This window comes from Nomia melanderi, chromosome 1, assembly GCF_051020985.1.
Source record: "Nomia melanderi isolate GNS246 chromosome 1, iyNomMela1, whole genome shotgun sequence".
Lineage (NCBI taxonomy): Eukaryota > Metazoa > Arthropoda > Insecta > Hymenoptera > Halictidae > Nomia > Nomia melanderi.
This window is the reverse complement of record NC_134999.1, coordinates 18810858-18838426: the sequence shown is the minus strand read 5'-3', so window position 1 is coordinate 18838426 and position 27569 is coordinate 18810858. Positions and strand designations below refer to the sequence as shown.

The 27569-nt window shown below is 42.4% G+C and overlaps 1 protein-coding gene across 4 annotated transcripts in view; it reads left to right on the top strand.

The window, feature by feature from the left end:
* Window positions 1-27569, top strand: part of LOC116432657 (uncharacterized) — a 318841-nt gene that overhangs the window by 47478 nt on the left and 243794 nt on the right. The gene's annotated exons all lie outside the window — the stretch shown is intronic.

The window sequence follows — 27569 nt, the reverse complement described above, 5'->3', positions numbered from 1 at the left end:
TGTATAACGAAAGACTCGGCCGAGTATTTTCATCCTAAACACCCAATTTAACCAATTACGTGGGGTGCAAGCCGCGTCGGGGAGGGGGGAGGGGGAACAATATTTTCGAAAGCTTCAGCCCTCGGTCTAAGATTGCTTTTGCAATTGCGCTCGTTAAGGCTATTACATCCTCACTGATTTGCTGGAAGAGGAAAGAATTAGCTATCGCATTTATCTAATTACCTACTCGCTTCCTAATTAGAATTAGAAAGTACAATGGTTATTCTGAAAACAACGAAAGAAACATTTTAATATTGAGAACAATTTAGAATTGAATTCTCACTCGATATTTATATGATTATCTTTCATTCAAATTTCTCTTCGAAGGGTTGATCCTTTGATAGTCAATAATCACGAAGAAACATAATTATATAACTAGGGATTAATATACACTTTTCTGTTCAGTTGTTAAAAGCTCGATGTCTCTTAATGGTTTTTATCAATCCTCGTCCGCAAGGGGTTAAACAGCTTTCGACAATTGGCAACGGGGAACCGATTCCGGGGGGGCCACTTTAAGCGTTCGGTTATCGATCGTGACGTGAACGGAATAAATCGTCCCGAGCAACGGAATATTTACCCCGGGAAAACCGTGTGGCCGGCCATGTAATAAACCCATCAAGAACTTCCTCTATACCCACTGTCTGCGCGAAGACTCCGGCATTCAACGAACCCGGTATTTAAACCGACCGACGGTTGGCCTGGCCGGGCGTCAGACGAGTCCGCCATCCAGTGGCGTCAAATTATTACTGAATTCGTATCCAATTACTTTATTTCGTTTCTACCCGTCATTAATCCCGGTAATCCCTCCGCGACCGGATGCGCGTCGAGGTTCGGTTATTCGCGACGCAAATTGAAAAGCATATTTCAATCGTCGAGCATTCGAAACGAACTGGCTTGTAATTCCTTTTTTTTCACCTCGCTCCCCCCTTCTTTTCCCCGTCGAAACCGTGGAACCTAGTTTAGCGAGTTTCCAGCGGCGGTTTAAATAAATTTGCGACGATTTTTTCACGGAAGTGGACATTTTACGAGCTCGGTAATCATCGCGAATGTCGATTAATTCGAGGTCCGTGATTTCACGTTACCGCGAAGCGTAAATGGAATAAATTTGGAATAAACATGGATATTGATGGAATAAAAAAAAGAAAACGTTAATATTCTGTTAACGTTGAACAGTCAGTCGACGAGTAGTAGTCCTTTCGAGTCGATTCTCCGACCGAACCTCTGGTTGCCACGAATTTCAGTAATTTTCCACGAAGGGGAATGTTTGTGTGTATTTTGTGTATGAAATAAAACGGTCGGATAAATTAATGCGACCGCGCGGCAGCCAATTATCGGGGCTCAGTCTGCCGCGTAAAAAAGCCAGAAGTGGACACGCGGCATAAAGACACGAAATTGGTTGAGCATACCGAGCCAGGATTAAACACTGGGACGAGGCGGCCGAAGAACCACTGGCGGAGAGTCGTTAAACACCGAGCCAACCGAGTCCCATTTACAACTCTAATCAAATTATCCCGATAAAGCCAAGAAAGCAGGAAACTCGCCCGTTAAAGGCAGTTTCTTAATTCTCTCTCCTAAAACCGGGTGCGCAGCGACAGCCTCCGTTCGATACAAAACGATCATTGTTTCCCTTCGGATATTAATAAAACTACCCCCTTTCGCGATCCTCGATCGTCGCTAAACAGATTAATAAATTAACGATCGACCACGAGGAAAATGATTTTTACATATTACTTTCCTCGCGTTCCGAATAACAATAAAAACGTGCGTTCGTGGGTAATTGTTAATCGTCGAACGTATTAATCAATTAACAAGCACAGCGAATGATTTTGAAATATTGTTTATTATATTATCTTCCGTGTAGAGGGAGAATAAAATGAGATCTCGACGAATGTTGGCGAAATACTCAACATTCTTGGCTTCTTACCGGAGATGGAATAACGCGCAGTTCACTGGAACGTGAAAGTTATAAAAAACCGTGTAAACAGCGCGAACGGAATATTTGAGGAACTTTCTTTTCCCGTGTTTTGTAAGAAAACAGAAACTTCAATTTTATATTAATATTTCATTAATGCGGGGAGCGCCGTTTCATTCTGTTTCCTTTGCCATCGGCGAAAACATTTCCTACGCTCGGTGTTTAAATATTTTCCGTTTAACAACTCTCCCCGCGCAATCATTTACTTTTCAAGCGTTCCCGTTCCCCGTTCGACGGTCGCAAGAAATCACAAAAGAAGCTGCATCCGGAACGAAAGGGGAGGGAGAGAAAAAAAAGGGAAAACAAATTCATTCGCTGGTATATCAGTGTTGCCGGTGCGCTCTAGCAACGATGGAAGCCAAAACGAAAAGAAGCATCGCGACAAACACAACCGAGCCCACAAGAAAATGAAGCACGGACGGGAGAAAGTCATGTCAGTTCGTTGGCAGCGTGAGCTCCTCGGTTATGCATCGGCCCTTTATGTCCCCGAGGTGAGTCACTCTCGGTGTGACGGTAGCTTTAAAGTGCTTAGTAAAACTCATTCCGAAGAGGCCGCGAGCGAGAGGGTTGCAGCGAAGTGGCTGCTAGCCGGACGAGGACAGACCCGGCTGTGATGAGGAACAGTGACTCAGAAAGAGAGAGAGAAGAGATATCCAGCGAGCAACGGAGAGAGGAGAATCAAACGAAACAGAGAGGTGGAATCAACGAGCGAAGAAGAAGGGGCGAGCAAAAGAAAGACAAGTATCTCCTGGTAAAACAGAGAAGAGTATCAACCAGTAAAAGAGAGAAGAAAATCGAGTAAAAAAGAGAGGAGAATCAATGAGGAAAAGAGAGAAGGGGGTGTCGAGTAGAAGAGAGGAGGGAATCGAGTAAAAACGAGAGGAGAATCAATGGGGGAAAGAGAGGACAGCATGAAAGAGTCAGAAGAGGGAAGGAAATCAAGTAGAAAAAAAAGAAGAGAGGAGAATCAATGAGTAAAAGAAAGAGAAGTGTCCTCTGGTCGAACAGAGAGGGGGATCAATGGGTGAAAGAAAGAGGAACACACTGTCGAGCAAAGGAGACAAGATAACGTGAACGTCTATGGGGAAGAGGAAGATGGGGAATGGTTGAAGAAGAGGGAGAAGGAACGAACGAGAGTCAGAGGGAGAGGGACTGGGAACACGGGAGGGCTTGGACAGCTTGGTATATATGCGATTACACGCGGTGAGGGTATACAATGAGACACGGGGGCGCGGGGGGACGTCGGTGGCCATTGCCCCATATCCCATCTTTTTTTCGATCCCTTGGGTGCGCGCCACTCGTTTTTCTTTTCCCGAACGCTAGCCCGGAGACTCCTCCGGCCCGGGCCGTTTCGGAAATTGTTCGATTCTAGTTACTTTCGGGACGGGGCTCGTTCGGTTCCCGTTCTGAACCTGATTCCTCCTTTCTTCGGGGGATATTCGAGACAGTTATGTAGGCGGGACAGCGTTAATCGGATACAATGGATAGTCGAGAGTTCAAGGTGGAGTGTATTTTTTTCAAATGATCGTTGACGGTCGAGCAGTTGATTTTTTGAAATGTTTGTATGAACGCTCTGACAGTTTGATTTATTGTTCAATTTTCTTAGTAATCTCGTAAGGAATTATGTTTTTAATGAAAGTCCAAGGTGGAGTGTAATTTTTTAAATGATCGTTGACGGTCGAGCAGTTGATTTTTTGAAATGTTTGTATGAAAGCTCTGAGAGTTTAACACTAGAACTACCGAGCATTTAATACGTTTAATATGCAGTTCCTATAAAAATTGTAACAATAGATTATTTTCAGTTTCTTCAGACATTCATTGTAGTACTAAAATGAAACTATTTATTTTCAAAATCATTTCGAATATTCAATGCTTCGAAGATATCAATAATTGCTAAACAAAAACGTCGAAACCAGTCATTTTGACTGGTACGATAGTTCTAGTGTAATTGATTTATTATTCAGTTTGCGTGTCGCTGAATCAATTTCCTTAGTAATCTCAAATTTTTAATAATTGTAAAAAATTAGGAATGCGTCGAAATTCTTTGGAATATACTGAACCTTCAGCAGACGAAGCTAAATTGTATAATTGCTTGAACAACTGAAAAAAGGGTTGATCTCTTGTTGCTCGAGTAATTAAATCATTCGTACGACTTGTTCTTTCAACGAGAATTTCATCTGAAATGTCAACGTCCGTCCGTGAAGGGTTAATATTCATGATATTCATAATGTTCGATCGAACGTTGATTATTAAGTGCGGGATAATAAGTATATTCGGAATTTACGTTTTCAACGTTCGATCGAGCTCACGTTGATCAGGTTTATAATTTTATTAGGTTCCATAGAGTTTTTTCGGCCACCCGGTATACGCGTACCTGCGACGGCGAAGTAAAACAATGTAAATTAAATGTTTTCACTTCCGAGATGTTGCGGTTGAAATTTCGTGGTACGTTCGTGTTCCCGGGCGTCGACTTCGTTCACCGGTTACTTTTATTTTCGGTGGAAATAATTTATTTAATGCGTTTCTTTCTTGGCCCGCGATGCGGTATCCGTCTTCCCGGCCTCGTGAAAGAATTACGCGGAGCAGGTGATCCGTAATGTACCGTCAGACATACATACACTCGAGTATCACTTAATAGAGGATAGCAGGGAGGTTAGGTATTTAAACAGCAATTAAGCTGAACCTCGCCTTTCACACGAATGTCATTCCATTTGTAGTCTCCGTGTGCTCTCTGTTGCTTCCATTAATGTTTGCCTAATAGAAACATTGCTGTTACCGTCGCTATCGTTATTATTGTTATTGTTATCATTATCATTGGACATTATTACGATTATCATTAGCGTTATTATTATAACGGTGAATCGTGAACAGCGTAATTAATTAATATTGGATAAAGACAATTTTGATATTATTTTGAATTTACATTTCAGACGTCCCAGTTTACCCGGAATAATAATAACAATAATAATATATCTCTCTGCCGCGCGGTGCGCAACAATACGTAACGCGACGCAAAGCAAGGTAAAACGAGAAAAGGAAAAACAAGAACAGGACGAAAATAAAATACAATAGAAGTAACGATGTTTCGCGTACAATAAAATGACGTAACTGAAGTGAACGAACAACAACAAAAAAGAAAAGGAAAGAAAAAACAGAAAAAAGCAAAAGAAAAATAGAATGAAAAATAACTGTGGCGTTGCATATTCTTCTGATATTGCGTCACCGGCGGTTTTTTTCCCCCGCCGTTGCCCGGTATAAAATAATCTTTGAAGGTAAAATGTTTTAAATTGAGATTTAGAATACTTTATTGTCCATAAAGTGTTTTTACGTCCTTTCCCGGGTGCCCGGGGGTAATTTAGGAACGGATAATTTTATATTCTTCGTTAAAATCTCGGGAATAATAAAGATATATTTTTTACTAGATCCAGAATGTTTAAGTGGGTCAGGCATAAATGCAGCGACGCCGCGCTTCCCTTTTAAATCATCCGATTCTCTTTCCCCCCCCCCCCCCCCCTTCTTTCTTTCTTTTTTTTTTTACTTTTACTCGTTCCCCATCGTCGTGCGCTTGAAAACGTGTTTCCCGTCTTTTTATTATCTACTAATTTATATGTTCCTCGTTATTAACGTTTCATTGCGAGCCCGCCGACAACAATCGAATCGAGACTCCCGGTTTAAAAAAAACCGAGGACCGATAGTTAAGAAGTATACCGAGCGCAAAAACGACCGTTATTTTTTCACGGCGGCCAAGCTCTCGGACGTTTCGCCCATATTTTGTCGAATTGCTTGATCCCCCTTGATAGTTAAATGACGAAATACGCCGGTCGAAGGCATTCGGAGATTCCTTTAGTCACGCCCACGCGCATTGGCGGCGCATCGTTCGATATTCCGAGGCACAATGCCTTATAAAAACATTTTTTTCCGTTCGATTCGTCGCACCGGGGAGGAAAGAATGCGCCGATCGAGGACGTACGTCGGAAAAATCGTGTATCGGAACGGATCGAATTATCTTTCGCCGAGAGAAACATTCAAGAAACGATAACGGTCTAGTAGAGGAAACGGAACACGAGGAAATTAATTAATAACAGCGGCGGCGGACGTCCCTTTTTATTAATTTGCGAAATACGCAAGAACGTTTATCGTCCCGTCGACGTGTATTTCATTCGGGCCCCGCTTTATTAATACACAAACCGTACTGCCGTTCGTATTACACATGAAAATCGTTTCCGCGAGCAATGATAATTGATTGAATATTTCATTCGATCAAATATTTTCTGCCCGGGGGCAGAATTCGTTTGTGCAACAGTAGTCTCGGTCCTTGACGGGGGCATCTCGAGCAGGAATTTAATTATATAAGCAGAATTTATGCACCGAAATATATTATGCATTTGCCGTCCGGCCATTATAATAACATACCCGAGCGATGTTCATGGAAATCCATCGAAGAGAATAAAACTTTATGCTGCGCGAAAGCGAACGAAAATAAAAAGAGAGAGAGAGAGAAAAGAAAACAACGAAGCAAACGAAACGAAGAAATTGTAAATTCAAACGGGGTCATTTATAGAAAATCGGATCGTTTCTCTGCTTAATCGTTGCAATTTACTTTCCCTAAGCTCCGGGAACATAAAAACGGAATCTCTGTTGCAGCTTGTTCCTCTGTTGCAGCTTCTTTGTTTTTAATCCGTTGGCTCTTGCAGTCGACAAAGAACGAGCAAGTTCATTAATTATGTAACAGATCGATAGTTGCAATTAAATGTTGCAGGTAGTTCTCCTTTTTTCCCTATTTCTCTCTCTCTCTCTCTGTCTCTCTTATTCTCTTTTGTACCCCTTCGCATTTACAGACGAAAACGTTTCTTACGTAAACGAACAGTCGAACGAGCGTGTCCAGGAATTACTTAGGCAACGTCAATCAAATCGCCTAATATGTACTTTGTTACATAAATCACAAAAGTCCGTGATTAAGATTTTGATTGATTCGTACAGTGGATTGCATGCGAATCAAGTTATCGAGAAATGTATTGTGTAAAAACACGGTTAACCCTCTATGGGCAATTTTTGTTCGCGATTATAAAAATCTATTCAGTACAAAATTAATAAATATCCACATACGAATACGAATTAACAATGTATTCAATAGTTTCAATAATTTCATCGAACGAATGTATTTCGTAACTTTCAAGTTACAATGACGTTACTTTCACGCCTGAGCGTATTAACGTTGCAGTTAATTGATTACTTCATTTTATTCGTCACTTTGAGTGCAAAATGAAATGAATCAACAAGGTGCCACTATACTGACACGTGACTTCAAAGTTACACGAGCCTATAGAGGGTTAAAGCAGAAATCCAAGGTGTCCGGCGGTTCTGGTGTTAATTTCGTCGCTTTATTGGCGAGCAATTACATAATGGGTCTTAATGCGGCCGCGATTAAACGGCCAACGCCGAGGAGGCGGCCGTCGAAGAAATCCTCTCCCCGGTATGCATTATTTATAATAACCGCAGCGTCCCGTTCAATATTTATGAATAGCTCGGTGCTCCGCTTAAACAATTTACACTTTGTTCGAATGGGATTGCCGGCGCGCGGCATTCCTAGCTAAACGCATTAAACCTCCAAGAAACTTGATTCTCGGTACAATATTTCATACGGTGATTCATTTATTTACGAAAATCCATTTTCACCGTGAACGTATAAAATCCGTCAGCCGGCTATTAATAACCGAATAAAATCGAACAACCCGCCGAGCGAGAAGGAATTTTATTGTCAACCTAGATAAAAAAAAGTTTCGATTCTCACGGAATATTCCAACGGCGAGCGGTATATAAAAGAATAATAAGAAATTACGCGATTAAAATTCCCACGATGTGTCGAAGAACGAAAAGTTCGTTTCATCAAACAATTTATTTCTCTCTCTCTCTCTCTCTCTCTCTCTCTCTCTCTCTCTCTCTCTCTCTCTCTCTCTCTCTCTCTCTCTCTCTCTCTCTCTCTCTCTCTCTCTCTCTCTCTTTCTCTATCTTCCTCTGAATATCGGCTGTTCATATTGTATCCTTTAATCCCTTGGCGTACAATGACGAGTGAGACTCGCGATGAAGATTTCTAAATTAATTTAACAAGAATCAACATTGTTCATTACCCACGGATCAAAGCAAACAACTAGTTTGTTATTATCAATGTACTGTCTTCAAATGAAATTTCCGCCTGTAGTAGAATGGAAAATTTTGTAACGAAAGTAAATAGAATATCGATACGAAAGAATCGAAGCGATTAATCTTTTCCTTTCGATTCCGTTTTTTTCATTTTTTTCGGAGCAGAGACTAGTCGTCGTCTTTTTTTCTCGATTATTATTGATCGATAAGCAAAGTAAACAATCTATTTTTGCGTATACTTTTATCAATCTCCGCGTCGAGTCAAGGATACGGGGCCGGCACACATTTCGTCTCATGACTATTAAACAGTTCTCGTTCACTTTTCAAGCCTCCGTTTCCGTTGCCGCGGCGCATGCGTGCACGCGGGCGCGCGCGCGAGCGTAGCCGGCGTGTTCATTTGCATATTAGTTTTATTCGTTAATCGGCGTCGCGATTAATCACGAAACAAAAGGGACGAATCGATATTTTCGAACACGCCGTTCCGAGCCGGCACACATCTGGATGATAATGAGCGAAGTGAAACACCGGGGCACCGAAACAAACTTCACCCGCTTGTTTGTTTCTCGAGCCCTTCGCGTCCCTGGTCCGGCTACACCGTGTTCGATCGTTTTAATTTTAAACGCCCCGCCCGACACGCTGGAAGTCTCTCGCGCGAGCCGATCAAACTAATTCTAGGTATCAAATGTTCTTTGTTTCCCGGCCGGACGGAATTTTTCGACGTGCTCGAAACCGTCGAGAACTGGACAGAGAAAAATGAAAACCGGGAACTCGTGGGATTTAATTGATTCGGGGATCCCGTTTAACCTTCGGCTGGAATAATTTGGAACTTGGGCGTTTTGAAAATTGAACGATTGTATATTTGAATATTTGAATAGTTGGAAATTTCAGTATTTGATTACTTTAGTATTTGGAAATTTGTATATTTGGATGTTTGGAGAATTGAATATTTGAATGTTTGAATATTTAACAGTTGGAATATTTGAATAGTTGTAAATTTCAGTATTTGATTACTTTAGTGTTTGGAAATTTGTATATTTGGATGTTTGGAGAATTGAATATTTGAATGTTTGAATATTTAATAATTGGAATATTTGAATGTTTGGAAATTTCAGGATTTGATTACTTTAGTATTTGGAAATTTGTATATTTGGATGTTCGGAGAATTGAATATTTAATAATTGGAATATTTGAATAGTTGGAAATTTCAGTATTTGGAGATTTGTATATTTGAATATTCGAAGAATTGAATATTTCAATGTTTGAATATTTAACAGTTGGAATATTTGAATAGTTGGACATTTCAGTATTTGATTACTTTAGTATTTGGAAATTTGTATATTTGGATATTCGAAGAATTGAATATTTGAATGTTTGAATATTTTAATAGTTGGAAATTTAAAATTTCAATATTTGACTATTTGAAGATTTGGGCATTTGAAATGTAATTATTGAAACGCTGCTTTCCATAATGAACCAGAATTCTCGTCCTTCGTTTCTGAATCAATTAATTTCTTTTCTGTTGGTGACGTATGCTTGAAATAATATTAATGAAACCTAGTGGTTCTGTTTATTGGAGTCTCCTGCACGATGGAGGCTAATGTTTGACCATGTTTTATCTGCATTAATGTAAAAGCGTGCAGGTGATACGAAGGCCACCTGGATTTCTTCGAGTGGAGCCATATGCTTTCGAACCCCTGCATTTCTGGCGCACTTTCCGTGAACGCGATTACCATAAGCATTTAGGGTAAATAATAATGCCAGTCGGCACGGGGCGAGGCTGAAATTTAATTCGCCGTTCCTCGTCTGTTCTTCTTACAATCCTATCGCATCTAATGAATTCCACTTACGTAATTCGCCAACTCCGGATCGCAAGAACGAAGTTTGCAGATTACAGCGTAAAAATCGATGTGGAACAAGAACTTTATACATATATCCTATTCAAACTTACGTAACTCGCAAATTGCACGGAAATCAATTTTATTCACTGGGAAAAATAAGCATTGATTAAGATATTACAAATCTCCATCCTGCGTTACGCAATATATTAACATACGCTGCACAACATTCTACATTTATACCTTACGAATCTCCAAAAAAAAAAAAAAAACAAAAAGAACAACATCAAACGGAAATCTTCCTATCCATTACTCACACTTCGCAAAAAACTATCGAGCAAATAAAATTCTTCCACTCCCGTATTCTCCATTACAAAAACATACCATTCAGCCCCATTCACAAGCCTCCCCGTCGAACGCGGGAATAAATCAAACCCATGAATCACGGAATAAAAATCGCACATAAAAGTAAGCCTCGCCGATCCCCAAACAGAAAAAGAAAGACGACGGTCCCCGCAATCGTTCGCGCGTCTAATATAATTTCATCGCCGAAAGCGGTCGACTCTCTTGCTCACGGGGGTGAGTGCCTTGCCGCGTAATTTCTGCGCGATGAGAGCTGAAAAATTCGTAATCCCGTGTTATGAGAACGGGCCCCGGCCACATATCATGTTCCTCGGCGTGGCCTTAAAATGTTACGCGCAGCTTCCCCTTTTTTCCTGCCTCCTCTTTCCGCCTCCGCTCCTTTGGCTCTCGCTCTTCGTTTTTCTCCTTTTCTCTACCTCCCCCCTGGACGCCGTCGCGTCCACCGCCCCGATGGTCGGCACCCGTTTCGCCCAGAGGAAAAACAGGCGGCTGAGCTATTACATAAAACCCCGAAGAGGGCACAACGGCCGGGAATGTTACGGTACTCGGCCGTCTAACGAAAGAATAAAAGCAAAGGCGAACGGAAAGGGAATCGGAACGATGCTCCGTCGTGTTTATGAGGGATAATTACCTTTCGGCCGCTCGGATTAATCTAAGCTTTTTCCTCGTCCAACCGCGAGGTGAAAAGCGTGGACGGACGTATTATTCGCGGTTGTCGCCGTTGGCGGGGGGGGGGGGGGGGGGGTTGGCCCATTCTCCGGCGCAAAAAGATTCGAGTAACGGGGGAAGATGAGAAACCAGTCGGCCAGCGTTCTTTTGAATACATTTAATCATTTTAATCGCGGGCTTAGCGTCCCCACTTTGAACGATTAACGCGGGGGATACTCGCCGGTTCCCCGGGTAGCGTTCGTTTATTAATTTGCGCAACGCCGATGAAATTCGCGGAGATCGTGTTTTCTTCTCGGGATTCCAGGGATTCTCGTCATAAAGTATTTGTCTTGTCTCTCTCGTTTAGCCTTCGGGGAACGGGATGCCAAGGTTTCCTTTTTCGCTGGGTATTATTGATTAGGCGTTGGGAATGATCGATCGTCTTTTATCCGCGGAGACATCTTCCTTTCCGACGATCGAGTATCTCGATACAAAACCACCTAAATATTCAAAACAACGATTCACTTTCGCCGCTCTCGAGTCAGCTTTTTAAACTCGCCGAGCGATGCTATCGCTTTAATGTCCCATTATTTTCGAACAATATCGATCCGACAGCTAGGACGCATGGGAGCATAGCCTTTCAGCCAGACCCTCTCACGGTGTTACATCTTTCCCGCGAGCCTAATTACCAACAGTTAAAGGATCAACACTTTTGAGTGGCGGGGAAGCAGCTCCGCTCGCTCGCTCGCTCGCTCGCCTTCTTCACGCGATCGGCGCGCGCGTTGCGCGCAACAAACCGGTCGGGTCCTGGCCCCGTAATTACAGAAACGAGACGATATTCGGTTTTTGTGGCCCGTCGTTCTTCCACTCCGCCTAATCGTGTCACGTTTCGCACTCTGCTGGAGTTTCAGGGGTGTCCCGGTCTATTTCGATAAAGCACGACGGTTCGGCGGGGGGGCGAGCTTGCGGGAGGAGACCGTTCTTCTGCTCATTAAGTTCATAAAGTCATTTGCTCGACCTATTTTCGGCCGGGAAGAAGCCACCGGGCAAGACGACGGATCGTTTTTTAATCGGCGAACGCCTGGCCCCGCGATAAAGTTGTCCGCCACCGAAAGGAAAATGGACTACCCGCCTCCATCTCGCCGCAACCCCCCGCCCCTCGACGTTATCGAATTTAATCCGCCGACACAGCGCCGGCCGGCTGTGTTTGTACTGCGGAAGTAAATTTGCAGTCGACGGCGTTCCGAGTGTATCGATTAATAATTCATTAGCGTCACTTTGTAACGTCGGCTTGCGCTGGTACCCAATTAATATCAAACATTCTCTGAACCGCCACTCGAATCGATCCGCGATCCCCATGTGGAGCAGTCGCAAAAATATCTTTCTTTTCGGCGTTTCTTCCCAGCGTGCTTTGTGTATTCATTGATCTTCGTGTTTTCTTTGTTTTTATTTTTCTCGGTTGCTTTTAGGAATTGTTCTATCGTTGCGCCTTAACCGTTTGCGGACGAATTTCGACATTTCGAGACAGAATGTTCATATTTGAAAGACTAAGTCGCGAACAGATGGTTTAACCCTTTGCACTCGACAATATTTTTCATTGACACGTTAAATGCCATGTCAGTCACCGAAGACCGACACTTCCGAATTGCTAGGAAATAATTATAATTTAATATTATTAATAATAATAGTAAATTACGTTTAATAACGTAAGAAAGTTGACAACAGTGTAATGTAAGAATTATGATGCCATCAATTAATAATTTTCCCTGTTTATCTTTGCTACGAAAGAATTACTGTTACGTAGAACACTCTAGATTTCCGTGGCGCTTAACGTGTTAAAAATATTCATTACTTTCTGACTAAATATTAACGATACTTTCCGTAACTAACACAATTGATTCTCTTCTATAAATTAAGAGCAAGAACTATTTTACTTCGATGTTTTATGTGTTGATACGTTACACAAGGATTAATATTGAATTGAAAATTTTATAAGTTTGCTGCGTCGAATCAGGTGGCGACTGTAAGGCGCCCCTCGAGTGCAAAGGGTTAATTAGTCAAACAGCAAGAGATCACCACGTAGTTCCCCTTTTTTCCAATTAAACAATTGATATGTAATTTAGCCTCATCTATTGAATGTTTCGTACATTTCAAGAAATCTTCGTCCGTAAAAGTTTAAATCATTCATTTGGAGTTTCACTGCAAGTGTTTAAGCTTTTGTATTTATATTCATATATTTATTTGGTGTTCCATGAATCGATCGATGATTTCTGTAACGTACAGTCGAGGAGAAGGACTTTTTTTTTATACTACTTCCGAGTATCCTTCTGCTTTCCTTTTTCCGCAGCTTTTCATTCTTTTTCCTTTGTTTTCGGTGACTCTCCGGCTAAGATCGTTTTATTGTTGCACTTTACATGATTCATTCGGTAAACACTGCCGGCCGTTTAATGTAATACGTGTCTGTCATGGCACACTGATATAATCAGCACTGACGTGACTTCCCCTACCACGAGCCGCGCCGCTGCCACGGCCCTTGCCCCTCCACTGCCGGCCACGTAAACTGTTACAGGCCGTTTCTTGGGAAACTATTAGGCTCAGCTACGAAACTCTACGTGTATAATAACGCGTTTAGAAAATATTCTATTTTTCCATGGACGGGAATGCCGTGCCGCTGCTCCTCGTTCGTAGAATTTACGAGTGCATTATGAAGCAATCGTACATAAATATAAATATAAAACGATCATAAATATATTAATAATATTTCTGTATTTTTGTTTATATTCTTTGTTCGCCCCGGTGAATTATAAATTACTCGTTATTATCCGTTGCGTATCAATATTTATTACGCACCGTTGTGTCGTGCATTGCCATTTTCGGTGATTATTCATTCGAATGGAAATGTTATTCCTCCTTTGCTGGATTTATTATAAATTAAATTATTGTCCGTACGTCGCGGCCCGCCGATTCTTCGAATATTATCCGTTGAATTATTCTTGTTTCGAAAGGGGAATTTATCGGGGAATTATATATATTGAATCACTATTCGTCGTCTATCGCGCAGTGGAATTTATCGACGGAATAATCCGTAATTAAAATCACGTGACATTAATTCCCCGTTGGGAATGACGTCGGGACGAGGTAAGATAAGCGCGACGGGGATGTGTAATTAATGTTTATAAATCCTCCGCACGAAAATAAATGTTTCTGTCGGGGTCCATCGGGCTACCCCATTCCCACGCGTCCTTTCACGATTCTTTATTCACGAGAGAACGGCGAGAGCCGGGTACGCACGCGTTAACCCGTACACGCGTTTGTAACCTCTAACCGTGTACAGTGCCCGTGAGAAGCCTGTTTTTCCCGAAATCGTTCCTTCGGCGACGGCTCCGCCGGTTGAGCGCCGCTGGCCAACGACTGACAAGCGAGCATAAATAATAAGCCGATCGGCACGCGGCCGCGTGCTTGTCTCTATAGACGAATAAAATGCGTCGGAACGAGGCATCGACGACGCGCTGAATATTATTAGGTTGCCAAGAAACTTCTTTCCCGAGGAACCATTGTTTTAGGGAATTATTTACTCGGGCGACCGCGCAGCATCGTTTTCGCTCGGCCTGTGCTTTCGACTTCGAGAATTTGGTTAAATTGAGATTAATTAATGCTATTATAAATTGTTGATTAGAGATTTCAGAGTAATATGACGGAAGCCTCTATTTTTCTATAATTCAACAAATTTTCTTAATCACATCTGCGCGAAGAATGGAAAATTATATAAATCCTTAAGAATCATTGATTCTACTATAACGCGAATGTTGAGAATTTTAAAAATCATTTCTCATAAAATACAAATCCCAACAATAACAAACTACATTACAGAGATTTCAGAGTAAAACATTTTACTCTACTCTGTTTTTCTACAATTCAACAGATCTTAATCACATCTGCGCAAAAAATGGATAATTATGTAAATCCTTGAGAATCATTCATATCACTATAACACGAATGTTGAGAATTTTAAAAATCATTTCTCATAAAATCCCCGACAATAACAAACTGCACGATACTAATCGAATACTTCGAGGCAGCACAATTCAATTCTACCGCAAAAAGGAGGCCATCGGCGTCACGTGATTCCGCCAAAAAGTTCGCGAACGTTCCAGAAAGAGGTTCGAAAAGCAACCGATCGCGGCGCAAGGCGAAAACGAAAATAAAACAAAATCAAACACGCACCGCCGGGATGAATAGAAACATTGTTGCCAACTCCTTTACACTGTCGCCCGAACGGAGCATAACAATTCCCCGTCGATGAAGTGTGCGCGCAGAAATATTTGGCAGACCCGGTACACGCGCGAGCGGGTAATTGGAGCGTGTACGTGTATCCGTGCGACGGTGGTCGCGCGAGCGTGCGCGCGCGGGGGTAAATAATGAAGGCAGAATCGCGCGCGCCACGAAAATCCATGCACACAACAGTCGAGTTGACTCGATGGGACACGTGGTGGGTGGCTGGGTGGGGGAGGAGCAGGGTGCGCGGCCACCGAGTGGTGGGGTTGCGAGTCTGCCGAGAGAGGGGTGGCGAGCGTGACAGAGATGGCGCGTCGGTGCAACAGGGAGGGAACTAGCCGTGAGGGGAACGAGGGGCAGAGGGGGCGCGAAGGAAAAAGGGAAGAAAAAGACGGAGGGAAAAAAAGGAAGATGATGACGAGGGCCGGTAGATGCAATTGCGATATCAATGGCGCTGGGGTTTCGCAGGCGATGCAGCTGTGGCAGAGAAACGAGATTAACGCTATAAATACCATTGGTGGTCGAGCCAGGCCGTGTCTCTCTCGCGCGACGCGCCGGTGCCGCGGCGGGAAACTGTTTGCTCGGACTGTACCCTTAAAACATTGGAAATAGTTATGGCAGCGGTGCTCATGCAGCGGCTACCGTTGCCTACTCAGTTGACTTGGTGTGCTCCCTCTCTTTCGCGCGTCCCTTCTCCATCCTCCCCATTATGTTTCTCTGTCGCCGCGCGTCATCCCCACCAAGCCACGTGTTATCGATTCAATTATGTAAGCGGCCTCTCGATTGACAAGCGTACGCGGGCGGCTCGGTCATTAGCGGACTTTCATTCAAACGATCGGCTCGAATGCTATTTTCCCCAATTTCTTTTTTCTCCTCTCTTTGTCCCGTCGTTTTCCTTTTTTGCCGTTTTATTTTCAATCGTTCTTCTAGCCCTCTTTTTGTTTCGCTTTCTGTTTCTCTCTTTCTTTCTGTTTCTCTCTGTCTTTTTCTCGCTCTCTCTCTCTGTTTCTCGTTTTCTGTATCTGGACGCAACCCTCGACAGTCTCTCTTCATTCCCCGGGTGATTTGTCGTTATCGCTGTTATCCTTGTTCCCGGCGTCGACCGTTCGTATGCAGATCGAGGCGAGAAAGTCGCGGCGGGTCCGGCCGCGATAAAACGTGACGAGCGGTTTTAGTAGTTTTGTTTATTACCTTTGTGTCTATTATGGATTGCGCTTGGAACTACGCCGCTCGGAATATTCAAATGTCGCCGCGGGATTGTTGGATCTCGGACGACGAGTAATGGCTGCGAGATTTCGTTGGGCGTGAATTTCTTTCGATTCGAGAAATTCATTTCGTATTGTGCCGCGTCGCGTTACACAACCTTTTTGTATTATCTGTGAATTAGATCGGTATCTTATCGCCGCTCGGCTCGCGTTTGTATTAAAATTGAATTTCTGTCTAGAGAAATGTAATATGTAAACGTATCTAAATTATCAGCCTATAAAGTCTCTTATCTTCGATTTTACTCGAATAATTCAGTAATAATCTACCAATTCATTAGTCGTGTTACATCGACGAATGAATCTACCAATGGGAAAGTGTAATTTTATAACAATAACATTTCCCGGATTCAACGAATTCCGTTGTCATGGCAGCTGATCGATACAGAATCGAGTGGATCGGCTCGGCAGGCGAGCGGTAATTTCGTAAATTGAAATGAAAAATTCCGCGCGCTGCGTAGCGATTGTATCGTTAATAATTTGGCGGGACGGAGATAGTGGATCGCCGCGAAATGGTTCACGCGTCCCATTATTATGCACACGGACGGGTAAAAAGCGAGGATAATGTTTGCTCGGCAGTCGTTGGCAGCCACAGTCTCGAGAATAGATTATAGGTTGACTCCGGGGGCAATTAAACTCCATGCAATCGCAGCAGGAAATAGCTCTGCCATTGAAGTATTAGAGTTAACGAAGTAATTGTGCGTTTTTACAGCGAGCCGAGTAATGTTCGTGCATCCCGAATCGGAATTGAACAACAAGCATCTCTCTGTAACGTGACGCTGTATTTGGTCCTCGATTACTCGCCTCTCCCTCTTTTTCTCCGTTCCGAGCGGAACAATCTCCGGGAATGACGTGTCTCAATTATTTATTAAGCTCTCGCAAATGTAACGACCTTGGCTAAGAATGCATTAACCAGAAATTGGACTTTCGCGAAATCATTTGTTCCACTTGTGTTATGTAAAATTTCATGTGTTCGCGTTAAAATGGTGAAACTTTTGCTGACTCTCTCGTGAAATAGAATATATAGAATAAATAGAATAAATATAATAAATATAATAAATATAATAAATATAATAAATATAATAAATATAATAAATATAATAAATATAATAAATAGAAGTCTACCGAGATTTTCGTCTTTCTTGAATACACCAGAAGCAGAGATGGCTCAAATAGATTTGTATAAGCCACTCGTTTGCGAGTAACAAACATAAACACAATTTCATAAAATTTCATTCGGCACGGAATTAAAGTAGTTTAAAACGTGCAATCATTGCTGGCTCGTGGGTTTTCTAAATAATATCTACAATATTAGTTTCCGCTGGAAATAAAATAATCTCGTCGCACTAATGAAGTGCTCACGCGCAGAACTTCAGTGGAACGTTAATTACTACTTACTTTACATGGTGCTTGCGTGATTATACCTCTAGAAATGAATGCAATTAACAAGAAATGATTAACAAACGGAACTTAACAATTTTCTCGTTGAACGTATAACAAATACTCTCTAACAATTCAACTATGTAAAGAATATTTTCAGTTACGAAAGTATAACATATATTAGATACCAGAAACATTTTCTGTTCTTTTTTTATTAGTAGAGAATTAAAGTCCTATCTTAATTAGTATTTCACTAGATTAACGAATGAAATCGATATTAGCGAGTTAACACTAAAACTACCGAGCAGTTAAATTGACTTTTTGAAATTTGTTTACAGAAACTAATTGATTTATAATTCAGTGTACGTATTGCTAAATCAATTTCTTTAATAATTTCAGACCGAAGAAATCATGAATGGGTCATTTAAGTTAAAATAATTTCACAAGAACGTTCTCTGCGTTTGAATTTTGATTTAACAAGCCGCGCCGAGTTTCTCCGGTACCTAATACACATTGGTGGACATTGAAGTTGCGTCGGAGCCAAAATCCAATCGATTTCGAATCGACCACGGAAATAAAGCAACGGAAACGCGACGGACAAGCTCTCCGGCTGAAAAGTAGACGACCACGTCCATCGAGTCCGAGTTAAGCGAAGAGAGACGACGTTGCTTCTCTTTTCTCCCCCTTTTTCATCGTTCTCTCTCTCTCTTCTTCTTCTTTCTCTTCGTCCCTCTCCTCCTCTTCCCCCCTTCAGCCAGCTATTGGATATTCTGAATTACGATGGCAATCTTTTTCATTGCCGTGAAAGCTCGGGACGTCGCATTTGCAATTCGATACGCCGCGATGCTTGGCGCTCGTATTAACTCTCTCTGTTCTATGAACAAGTAGAATTCTTCTGCCGCGGAAAAGTGGAAATTGAAAGTAACGAGCGCACCGTTCGAATCGTTCACTCGCTCGCCCATCGGGGATATATTGTGAGGATATCACGCGCGATTTATGCAATTTTGTTTTCTTTCGAAGAACCACAAGTTTATGATTCACCGTCGCATGAAAATTCAATTGGATTTATGTCCGCGGATTTCCGGGCGTTCGTTTTAACGCGCGTGTATGAGTCGCTCAGAAGCAAACGCTAAGTCCAGAAAAGAACAATTGAGAACATTCGTATCATAGCTTTTGAAATTACTATACGACGTACTCAGGAGCTAGAAAAAGAAGGTCTTTCTGACCTAGAAAACGAAGAAACGAGTAGATCCTTGGGTAACTAAAAAGGATATTTATTCTAGGAATTTACAGAAATCAGAAAATAGAAAGTGGACTAAAAATAATAATAGTCGAAGTATTAGTTCCGAGTTGTCGAGAGGAAAGTTTCTGCGAAATGTTCTCGATTTAATCGAATATTAACGCTGCAATGATTAATAATAGTAATTAATGATAACTGATATTATTAGCAACGTAACAATATTAGCTTCTAATTAATCTGAATTTTATTAATATCAATAATAAGAAATTAATTACTATTATCAATAACATTGCAATATTAGCGTTTAATTAATCCCGCAACTTAGGAATACCAGTCGAGCCATTATTATTCCGAGCGACTCGCACGTACGTGATACTAAACTTAGAATCCACACTTCGCCGTATCGCGGAATAAATACATAAATATCTAAAAATTCCGAATAAATATAACGGCGGAATATAAATAAGCGTATAAAAATAACGGATTACGTGACTCTATAAATGTGTATACGAATCCCGCAGTAATTCGTTCGCTCATAGAAAAAGGGGAATAACGAAAAATCGATTCAAGACGAGAAACATGAAGAAGCAGAGGCAGCAGCAGGCACTCTGGGTGAACGATGATTCGCGCGTGCGCGCATATTTTCCGCGAATACAACCGACTCGCGTCAGCCCGAACGACCTAATATAATTCAGTTCCTTTCACGTTAACTTATCTTTTGATACGTGTTTACTTAGTTACCGTGTTGCTGAAATTTCTTCGGGATATAGAAGTTGCCCGCCGAGGGCTCGTCTCGCGAAAAGAAGCCCGGCTCGCCGGAAATTCAATCCCCCCACCAGAGGAGAGCCGACCATTCCTCTCGCCCCCGCCGCCCCATTTGATTCTCTTTTCGCTCTCAAAACCGAAAGCTTTTACCGAAATGGTATTTTCGAAATCGAGACGGCCCCGGGTGATGTATTAGCCGTGGGAGAACGGTTTTTCTAAATTCGCTGTTTCATTTCGCTAAGTACAAACCCCCCTTTCGCGCCCGTCTAACCTCCGTTCCGCTCGCGATACGCTTCAATTACGCTGGGTACCGTCCAATTAAATTATACAGCGGATTAGGTATTCCGTTCGCGTGTTACGGCGAACGGAGGAAGATCGTTCGACGAGGTTTGACCGTGAAATTAATATTTTCGGCAATCCGAAGGAAGAGAAGTAATCGAGAAGAAAGATGCGAAAAGATTGATACCGTATGGTCGGTGAAATCGGAATTCGATAAATGGAAAGCGTTAACGGAGCTTTATTTAATTTCAACATCCATTTCGGTTCCATTGAGAGTGTTGGAAACTTTTGTTCGCTGAAACCGTATGAACTTTTACAATATGATATTCAATTAATTCAACGTCAGCTTGTAAAAAGTTCTTTTTTTCCCTCTCTCTCTCTCTCTCGGTCGCTGTTGTTTCAGAATACTAGAAAAGTTTCCATCGCGAGCTCGCAGAAATAATGAATATTATGTTAATAGGCATATACGGAGAGAAACACGGGTCAGCGTTGAATTAATTAAAAGTTTTATGTAAATAGATTGCGGCTGATTATGCGAAATCGCATTCTTGCCGATCGACTGGATAAAAATGACGGCTGAACAGAAGTTCACGTCCTACGATAAAGGTTCCTATTAAAGCGAGGGGTGAAACATTGGAACTTGTTAATGTTTTTATTTGATCGAGATCTGGGTTAGGTTTTAATAACACCGCTCGCCGCCGCTGCACGCCGCCCTTGCACGCCACGTTTCCCCCGCGGTGTTTTATTTGCTTCGTTTGTTTACTAAATTAATCGCTGCCTTTTTATCTGCTCTTACACTCGCGGTTTACTTGTTTCTTATTTTACTGCTCTTTACTTTGTTTACTTTGCCTTATCGGCGTAATGTTCTGTCGCGAGCGGTACGCCCGATATAATTATCGTCGTTAACATTACTCGCCCGCTCGTTTCTATCGCGAATTGCACGTACCAATACGTTCGTCGCCGAACCGAGCGGAATTTCGACCGAACGTGCAAATTTCGTTTCGCGCGAGAAGCTTTCACCGTTTCCGCCGGCTCCTTTCGTTAGCGTTTCGGGCGAACGTTCCCCGAGCCCGATAAGGAATTTCTTTCCCGTTTAATCCGCCGGCCACTTGACAAACAGAATTTACGCAGCGAGCCGATACCGCGGAACGAGCCTCGAGAAAATGAAATCGCGTTAGCCGAGATTAGATAGGGTTGTCTAATAATAATGGTACGCGTACAGCATGCGACCGATGGAAATAATATAAATGCCGATTGTTTACATAACGGCCGGCCGATTTGCATGCGATCCACGGTTAGATAACGTCGGTCCAACGGCAATGCATTCACGTGATTATCTATTAAAATTCCATAAACCATTATATCAGCGCTCCTCGTCCCCTTTTCAATCAGTCCTTCAACGTTCACTCTCGCAAACAGTCGCGGCGTTGCTAACAAATATTCACGCGTACAATAAACGTTTACCGTAAAAATCTAATATCATGCCTCCAGTTGATCGGCTTCTCGCGAAACAAAAAAGCCAAGTTTATTTCACCGGTTCTTGCTCTCGGTCGCTAGGTTGGTCCGCCATCTTGAAAACGCGGGAGCAAGCTTCGAATTCAATAGAAACGCGAGGGTTAAGTGGCCGATAGCAATAATAGTGTTGCTCATTAAAATATAATTTAACAAATGGGAAAAAAACGTATCCTCGAAGCAGGGCCCCAGTTTTATTGTTGCCGGCCGCGCGGATGCCCTTAAGAGGCGTTCGGGCCGCGGCAGCGAAAGGAAACGCGTTAAATAGAATCGCGAGGGATACGTTCTTGACTTTCATGCGGACGATACGAGAAATCTAAATGAACGCGGTCTTCGACTGGCGGGCGGCAGGGGCGGGGGGGCAGAAGAAGAAGAGGGACGGAGGGAAAAAAAGGAGGACGTTTTAGTGATTCAATAATCCAGCGGGGGTACAGTAGCGTCGAAAATTGGATTCCCGGCGGCGATCTTCTGCGCACCGCGTCTCGCGTGCTTCGTTAATCACGCGTGTTGACGGTTGAATCTTGGCAAAAAGAAAAGCTCCTCCCGAGAGGGGAACAAGGGGGGGGGCATTAATGGTTCGCCATGTGATTTTCTTTGCGGAGGTCGACTAACTAATTTTACTATCAATCACTTGGAACGTTATATTTTCAATTATATTATGTTGTACTGTACTATTTATAATTGCAATGTTTTGAATTATATTCTGTCGTATATTATTTCGTAATTGCTGTAATTTGAGTGATGTATTTATAATTATTATATTTAGGATATTAGAGTAGTTTTACGGAATAGTAATTCCTTTCGATGAATGTGACGAATGTGTTGAATGTAATTTAACGCTGACGTTTGTTAAATTAAGACGGAAATCATCGCGACGAGTTCCGCTCGTTACTACGGGGCGACGGGTTAATGAGTCGAAGGCGAAAGTGGTCTCACCGAAAAATCTCTGCCGCGGACTGTACGCGTCCACGTTTATCGGATTCCTCCTTTTCTGGCCTTCTGTACGTTACTAAACACTTCGTTTTTTTAATCGAATAATGCGGACGATGGGGCGCGCGATTAAAAATCACAGCCCGTACAGTCGTCCGCAAAAATGGCGGGTCGTTCTTCTCTTGTTTCGAGTTCTTTTGACCGCGATGGGTGTTAACCTCGCCAAGGACACCTGCACGGTGCATTTAACTTTAGTTTGATTTTCGAGCTCTGCTTGTGTATCTCGTTCGACGTGTTTATTATCTGTTCGTTTCAATCGTCTTTTCAAGCTATTGTCTCGTATTTTTGTCAGATACACTATGTATCAGTTGAGAAATCAATTTACAACTGTTTAGTGGGGAATCGTTAGCTTTTAAAAAGATTATCGATTAAAGTGCCATAGATTGCACGCAGCCGCGTTCTAATCAGAGATCGTTCACGATTCGCCCGATAAAACGAGTCTAACCTTATCTATGTGCGATTCGTGCCGAAGGCACGTTCTTGAATGACACCTCGGATAAAAATAACCACGATTGAACGGCGGTGATGGAACGGATTCCTCGAAAGCCACGCGAATTTCGTGCGAATATGTAACCGGCGTCCATTCAACGAAAGGTTCGATAGAGGTCAAGGTCGCCGGGCAATCGGAGCCGGGTCAGTTCCGACCCACGCCTCTCTGCTATCGGGATCGAGTACACTTTCGGATTTTCTAAAATTCGATCGTGTTCGTGGAAAGCAAATAGAAAAAGAACGAAGCAAATGATCGCTGAACGGTGAATCAAGAGTCACGCTCTGGTTCACGGATATCAAAACGTTAGTTCTAATTAAAAATATCTTTTCATTTCGTTCATCTCTTTTCATTATTCTATATTTTTTTTTTTTTTCAATGGAAAATTACACATATCGCGGCCATTCTACCGCGTTACATTTATGGAAATATTATCTACCGAGATTTAACCTGTTAACCGAATGATTTGTGGACCATAAACACTCGCGAGAGCGTAACTCAAGACGAATAAAATTAAATATGATAAAGGTTTCGTTGCAATGGAGTCGAACGCATAGTTTGCGTCGATATAGATACCGCGGCGCAATAAACTCCGGGAATTATTAGTTAATTAAATGAGAGACTTAAAGTATATTGAAAGGTGAAAGCGAACAAGAATGACTGGTCGACTCGTCATCCCTGGCGAACAGCTTAATATTTTCTGAAAGTCCGTACAATATACATATATATATATATATATATATATATATATATGTATATATTCGGCGCTTCAAACAATTTAGCAATGATCCGCCAGGGTTTATTTAACATTCAATAAATACATCGATACTTTCGGACCGTTCCCCAGACGGCGGATTTTATCCGCATTTATAGCGGACGCGATAAAAACTTGAATAAAGTTTAACGCGGACTCCATTCTCCTCTCCTCCTCTGTGCCTAGTAAAATCGTCCATTCAGGCAATGGGTTTTTACTTATAACACTTCCTGCTTTCACAATCTAACCCGTGGAAACGTGAATTTGCATGAAACGTATTACCGGTACTTCGAAAAATGAAATAACATCAGAAAAAGAAGTTTAAAGTATCGAGATAACGGAGTAGAAAAGTTCGCTGTGTGACGTACACTGCCGTCCAAAAGTTTGAAGCACGGTTTTCAATCTATATATATATATATATATATATATAAAACACGCTCCTCGAGCGCAGGAAAGTTTCATTGAAAAAACGTTATTCTGTCACGGCAAGCGAACGATATTAAATTCTAATTAAACTTTATACTTTTAACTGCGCTTGTTTCACTGTATGTTGTTCGCGTAGCGATAAGTAAGTTGGCAACACTATTTGAATCAAATATTTATTTCCTACGATAACAGTGTAATATCACGATAATGGATTCGAATCGCGCAGCACTTTGAACTTTCGAGCACCAATATAATATTAAAGAAAGAGATCTTATCGCCGATATAAAATCAACAACATTTTCATCCGTTCTTTCCCTGTGTTCGTTCTAATTCCAGGAACGATCGATATTTATAAATTTCCATCGTTTCAACATCGTTCGCGGGAAATTTATAATAACACTGTTCGCGGCCGCGTCGGTTTCGACGTTATCTGTGTTCAAACAAGATGCGTATCGTTCTCCATTCAGTCTCTTGAACGAGCTCAAGGTTCGCGGGCGAGTAGTAGACCGCGAAATGAATATGGAAACTTTCATAATTAAGATATCGTGGCGGTAATGCTTCTTGATCGAGCGTTTTTCTTTCTGGTAAACGACTTCCCGGTCGAATAAAAAAAAGGAAGAAAAATCAACGCTGTTGTACTCTAGTTTTCGGGTGGGGGATCGATGATTATTTCCTAAACTGTCGAATACTAGGAACTAGGAATACTAGGAAATCAAATAATCAATAGTATATACTCTCGTTATTTCAATAACTAAGTTATTCATTCAAAATTGTCTATTCTGACTACGAAAACTCGTCCTCGATATGCCGATGCTCGTCCTCAAAGGGTTAATTATTGTAATCCAAAGCAAACGTAGACATAGATTATCCAAGAATTGTTCTTGTCGATTCAATAAATGATTAACGACAAGGTAGTCGTCATCGATCGCAATTGTAACAGAAATCCTAGCGCGAGGGGTTATAATACCGATTGCGAAACGGTTTGTTTCACCAGGAAACAAAGGTATTGTTGGTAAACGGTTTTTAAAGGAGCACATTGTTACAAACGAGGGCCCGGTGGCATGGGATATGAGTCACCTAACGACTTGTTTCACTTGACGAACGTCCATAAAACCGAACTAACGGCTCGCAAATAAGCATGCTCGACGCCGGCCTTTAAGAGCGCTTCAACTGCTCCGGCAGCCGCACGGGCATTGCCTTATTTTCGCTCGCTCGTTTTCCCGTGAAATTAACGGCCGATAAGCATTCGCCGGACCCCGGACAACACACTCCTTTCAATACAATTGTTTCAGCCGCTAAGCCGATGCATCCGGGCTCTTCTTGCCGCTTGAACGTCGGCGCGCGTGTTCCCGCGCCGATAATAATGTTCCGGCGAACCGTGGAATAATGAAAAACACGATCGGCGGGAACAGCAAGGCAATGGTTAAAATGTATCTCTTCCTCGACGCGATGAAACGCGGGAAATTACCCGCTAAAACGATCGGCGAACGAAGAAAGATCGTTCCGCGGGCGCGCGGAATGCAGATCGGCCCGCCGCGAAATGAATTTCTCGATCGTACGAAATCGTAATTGCCACTCTCCGGCACTTTGTTTAAAATACGCGCGTCCAATGCACGCAGCGGAAATATTTATGGGCGCAAATAACAATGTACTAAAGTTTAATTACCATAATGCGCGGCTGGAAGATACTTATCGCCCAGCCGGCGATTCTCGAGCGAGCGAATATTTTTCGAGTCCCTTTCGCGGTAATTGCTGTTAATTGGCGTGTTGGGCTTCGGGGATTAATATCTCGCGACGAATTAGACAATGAAATTTATGAAACGTCCATTAAGGTGTGCACTTTGTTGCTCGGACCGCGGTCGCTCATGCCACACGCGTATAAAACACGCGGTAACGCTGAACAGCAGCCGACTTGAGGGATGATGAATTTTCAGAGAAAGGGGTGAGACATTGACATTTAATAACAGCTTGCGTTTTCGATGGTGGCGTTTAGCATTCGATCCGGTGTAAATTGATTCCGTGAATTATCGTCCGCCGATCGGTCCCGCGAAACGAAATCATTTAACGTGGCAGCGGGAGAGTTATCTGAATTGCGCTCCGTCTCGTTAAAAAACTGTACAGATAAATTGTACAGGAATTATACAACGGCGCGCTTCATGTTTACGGTCGCGCATAATTTATTGTTCCATTCGGCGGGGATCGCTCGAAGAAAGAGACAGGGATCCCGCGACGTTCGTCTTGCTCTCGTGTTCGGAATAAAGTTATTTTCCCGTGGTTTCGGACATGATTTACCGCCCGATACCGTATTTATTGTGTGCCGTTCGCGGGATAAATTATGCGCGCGACGCGAACAAAATCTCGACAATTGCGCGAGTTTCTAATCGCTCCCGCGCGACTGTTCGAACGAATGGAAATTGGAAATGATCGCAGTCGCGCGTCCCAGGCTAATCTTCGTTCATAAATAATTCCATCGGGGATGGAGGAACAGTTTCGAGCGGCTCGACTGATAAACGGGGACCGGTCGGCCAATGCAAACAACTTTGATAGTCGAAGTGTTCCACGAAATTGTTTAATGATATATTATTACAAACAACCGGAGGAATTCATTCGTACGCGTCACCGGCTCGATTATTATTCGATCCTTGTACTCCGCGGTCGGTCCGACGAAGTTTTCATGGCTGAAAGTGACCGGCGCGATTTTATCATAGATTTTTACCGTGGATCGATATCGTCGCCATCATCATTATCATTTATTCAGGCGGCGACTATAATCTATCCGACGGTACACGCACCGCGTGAATATAATTCGCCGCGATTTTGTTGCGGCAAGAACTTGTAAACAAGCTTAACACTATTATAATCGCTTGATAAGATTAGAACGAAGTCCTAATAGTGGTTATGAAACACGTTACGAAGATTGCGTATCGTGTTCCCAGTGCAATTCAGTATCTGTGTACCGCCAGACCCAGATCTCGTGTCTTTCGCGCGCGGGGGGTCGATTCCGCGGAGATTAGGCGGTTGTCAAACATCGCTGAACCTTGTCAAACGCGATCGAACGTCGTCAAACTTTACTAAAACTCAATTCTTCGTTTACGACAGTATTTATCAAAAATAAACAATGATTCTCTACTCTCACCACTCTTTATCACCCTCAAAATTAAACAATTTATAGTTAACCCTTTGCACTCGAGAGGTGACTCT